Consider the following 4,996-nt stretch of genomic DNA (forward strand, 5'->3'; position numbering starts at 1 on the left):
TAGTCAGTCATCCAAAGCCTTTCATCATCTCATCCCTTTTCCCAACTTCTTTTCTAAATCTACTTATAACAATGAACCAGTTCACACGAGTTGCCCCTACATGTTTTGCCAAATATCTAGCCACACATGTGTTTTTATTAGATTTCCTCTGATTACATGATCTACGGTGTCTCTCTAACTAAATTAATACTATTTATCCATAAAAGTGTTTGCTAAATGTTGCGGGTTCAATCACCTAACAATTTGCATGTGTGGGCACATATAGGTGCATGGACTCAAACACACACAGGTCAGATGGCTAGGATGCACCACACCAAAATAAATTCTAAAGGGAAAAAACATTAAACATTTTTGTAATAAAACAATAAAACATCTAGAAGGAAATAAATGTAAATGTTCGATCATATTTTTGGGAAAAAACTTATTGCATGGCAAAAAATACCCAGAAATCATTAAAGTAACATAAGGAAACATAAAAATTAAATATGTAAACAATCACTGCAAAAAGGGATTTTTTTAAAAAAACTAAAAATATTGTGACCTATATTAGACAAATTGTTACTCATTTTAATATATGAAGACCTCTTATGTGTATTAAAAAGCCTTAGCAGCAGTAATGCAAATGATGCTAAGGCTTTGGAATAGCTAATTTATAGAAAATACATTTCCAATAACTATGTAGAAAATAGGTCAGTATTTTTTGTAACTAAAGAAGGGCAAGTTAAAATTATGTAGCATATTTTTAAACCTCAAAGTGAAAAGTAAAATCCCTAATTGTAATACCTAGTTGGTGAGGGCTCAGGATAATGTGACTCTTATAACAATAAAACCATAAACTGGCTCAGCTGTTCCAAGCATACAATTTTGGCATCATAGTGGTGCAAAGGTAAGAGCAGTTTTTACACTGTTGAAATTTGCCGTTTGATATTGGAGTATGTTCTTAAAATAAATGTGGTTATGTTACACATCATTTTAATGCACACTTCTTACTTTATGTTTTTTGATAATACTTATTACTTGCTGTTTATTTTATAATTATTTTAGTTTATGGAAATTATGTTAGACAAAAAGCAAGTTCAAACAGTTTTCTTATTAGAGTTCAAAATGGGTCATAAAGCAACGGAGACAACTCACAACATCAACAATACATTTGGGCCAGGAACTGCTAATGAACGTACAGTGCAGTGGTGGTTCAAAAAGTTTTGCCAGGGAGATGAGAGCCTTGAAGGTGAGGAGTGGCAGGGCATGGTGGACTGGTAATGCCAACACTTTGAGAGGCCAAGGTGGGTGGATCACCTGAGGTCAGGAGTTCAAGACCAGCCCAGGAATCATAGTGAAACCCCATCTCTACTAAAAATACAAAAAATTAGCTGGGCATGGTGGTGCCTATAATACCAGCTACTCGGGAGGCTGAGGAAGGAGAATTGCTTGAGTCGGGGAGGTACAGGTTGCAGTGAGCAGAGATTGTGCCACTGCGCTCTAGCCTGGGCAACAGAGTGAGACTCCATCTCCAAAAGTAAAAAGAAAGAGTAAAAGAAGACGAGGAGTGTAGTGGCTGGCCAGGGAAAGCTGACAACTACCAGTTGAGAACAATCATCAAAGTTGATCCTCTTACGACTACACAAGAAGTTACCAAAGAAGTCAATGTCAACCATTCTACGGTCATTTGGTATTTGAAACAAACCAGGAAGATGAAAAAGCTCTCTTAAGTGGGAACCTCGTGAGCTGAGCAAAAATCCAAAAAAATCGCCTTTTTGAAGTGTCATCTTCTCTTATTCTATGCAACAACAACAAACCAGTTCTTAATTGGATTGTGACGTGCCATGGAAAGTGGATTTTATATGACAACCAGTGATGACCAGCTCAGTGGTTGAACTGAGAAGAAGCTCCAAAGTGCTTCCCAAAGCCAAAGTTGGACCAAAAAAAAAAAAAAAAAGGTTTTGGTCACTGTTTGGTGATCTGCTGCTGGTATGATCCACTACAGCTTTCTGAATCCCAGCGAAACCATTACCTCTAGCTGCACTGGAAACTGCAGTGCCTGCAGCCAACAACAGAAAGGACCCAGTTCTTCTCCATGACAATACCCAACTGCACATGGCACAACCAGTGCTTCAAAATTAGAACGAACTGGGCTACGAAGTTGTGTCTCATCCACCGTTTTCACCTGACCTCTAGCCAACCAACTACCATTTCTTCAAGCATCTTGACAATTTTTTGCAGGGAAAATTCTTCCACAACCAACGGGATGCAGAAAATGCTTTCCAAGAGTTTGTCAAAACCTGAAGCATGAATTTTTACATGACAGGAATAAACAAACTTAATTCTTATTGCCAAAAATGTGTTGATTGTAATGGTTCCTATATTGATTAATAAAGATGTGTTTGAGCCTAGTTATAATAATTTAAAATTGTCTGAAACAGCAATTACTTTTGCACCACATTAAAAAGTTTTAAACATAGGCCTGTATACTCTTTGATTTGATTATTTCACCTTAAGAATTTACCCTTAGGAAATCATTAGCAAAGATTTGTCTGCAAAAATTTTTATTGCTGCATTGCTAAAGACAGGAAAATCAATAACCTAAATATTTATCAGTAGATAGCCAAATTATTTATGATACATAAGGTCAATTGGAATGAAAATGCAACTACTTAAGTGGAAAGTAATAAAATGAATTAACTTTATAGGAAAATTTCACAATATATTGTTATTAACAAAATTCTTCAAAAATACATTTTTAAAACATGACTGCTTATATATACATGGTACAAATAAAGGGTCTTTTGTGTGTCTTTCTATTTTCTCTAAATTTTTCTGTAATTAAAATGTATTACTTTTGTAATAAAAGAAATTTATCTTTATCCTATCCATCTTTCCAGACCCTATTCACCCATAATTTTCACAAAATGGTCTCTGATTTCCCCAAAAAGTCCATTTCTTCTAAGAAGTCCTATAGCATTCATTGTTTATATAAAACTCATAAAATGTTCATGAAATCCCACTTGGGTTGTATGTTTCATTACTGTTGTTACTGTTCTCTGAACATGGCCTGTCTTCCCTACAAAACTATCAGCTCCTAAAAGTCCAGAACTTAACACTGTACTTTTGTATTCTCTATAAAATACTTAGTAATTCATGTGTCCAGGAAATGAAACCATTCCAATGAAGTTTTAGCTTTACATGAAGCTTTCTGAAATATTTTATGTAAAATAATCCTACAAATACAAGAAGAGTAAGAATGATAATGTCCTTTTCCTGAGAGGGAAACTGAAACCCAAGGTTTAAAACTACATTTAATTTATGTAAGAACCAGATTGAACCCAGCTTTGCAAACCTCTAGACCTCCTTTTCTCCCACTGTACCAGAAATAGCAAGTGTGCCACGGGGATCGTTATAGCAATGGCACTGCCGATTCACACTGCCCAGTATTCACACCTTTGTATCACTCCCTCTCATCACCTCTGGGCTTGGCCATGTAATGTGCTTAAGCCAATGGAACATCATCAACTTGATGCTGGCAAAATCTTGACAAGGGTTTGTACATTGAGGAGGCTGGCCTTCTTGGGACACTACCAACATCATTTAAAAAAAAAAATCCAGGCTATCCAGCTGAAGAGGCCACAGGAGGAGAACCAAGGAGCTGCCAGGCATGTGCATGAGTCCGACATAAATCAACCAGCCTCAGGCAAGCCACCAGTTGAAAGCAGTTGATTAAGGAACCAAAGGCCAAGACCAGAACTGCCCAGCTAAACTCCAGAAACATAAGCAAATAAATGGTGTTATTTTAAGCCACTATGTTTTGGAGCTGTGTATTACAACAGATACCCATGCCTATCGTGGCCTTCTGTCCCTACTTGCAGCCCCAGCTGACAATATCCATCACAAAGTATACCTAAGGAATCACAGTACTCTTTCCCTTGGAGTCCTCACTTGATTTCAGAATCTTTCTCAGCAAAGACTCTGGACAGACCCTTCCAATCCCAACATATAAATGTAAAACTCTTTGCGATCCCTGAATAGGATAATCCCTTCTCTTACCTAATGGGGCAAATTGAGACAGACAATGTTTTGAGTAAGATTTAAATGTAAGTGTCAGATCGTTCCAAAATTTAATCTGAGTTAGATTCATTTTTAGAATCAAGGGAGCTCTGCTGCTAATTCATCCATCCATAATCGCACAATGAGATGAATGGAAAGGTGCATCCAGCTGGCCTCCATATTATGATTGAACTGGTAAGTGATGGCCTCCTCTCTGGGTTTCCAAGGTGAGAAAGGAAGGTGAGGGATGAATGACAGTTAATGTTTGCTGTATATTCCACACACCCCACCATCCCAATGAAGGAAAGACTTTAACATCAAAATCCTAAAAGCCTCAGTGGAAGTCAATACAGTGGCCCAACTTTCCTTTAGGCAAATTTGACCATCTGTGCCTCACTTTCCTCATCTGTAAATTGAAGATTGTTACATCTGTCTCTTAAAGGAATATTATAATAACAAATGAGATAGTATACATGAAAACATTTCTTCAGAGGAAAGCAGCTGTAATAATTATGATTTAAGAGAACACAGAAATCAACTTCTGTTTACCAAAATGGGATACATCTTTCTATTGTTGCCAATTGGATTCCTACTAGGTACGTGCATTTTTAGTTTTCTTTACAATGATTTCAATGAAACCATAATTTAGCTGTTTTAATATCAGTGCAGCTGTTTTATCATCAGTAATATCAGTTTGGGTAAAATCCTCTTCTGATAAATTGTCTATGGATTGGAAACTCTCTAGTATTTCTTTAAAAAATAATTTCATTTTATATGCTAAAAAAAAAAACCTTTGCAGTCAATGATATTTTACAAAAACAAAAGATTTATCAATGCAATTTTTCAATAAAGTTTTATCTAGAACTGCAAATGTTTATTTTTTCAGCTTGAATTAAAAGTTTAACTGATCTAGTAGGCAAACTTTTCAGCTATCTATAACTTAACAGAACTTTTTCTA

Source organism: Aotus nancymaae, unplaced genomic scaffold (assembly GCF_030222135.1).
Source record: "Aotus nancymaae isolate 86718 unplaced genomic scaffold, 86718_ANA_hifiasm-v0.15.2.pri h1tg000131l, whole genome shotgun sequence".
NCBI lineage: Eukaryota > Metazoa > Chordata > Mammalia > Primates > Aotidae > Aotus > Aotus nancymaae.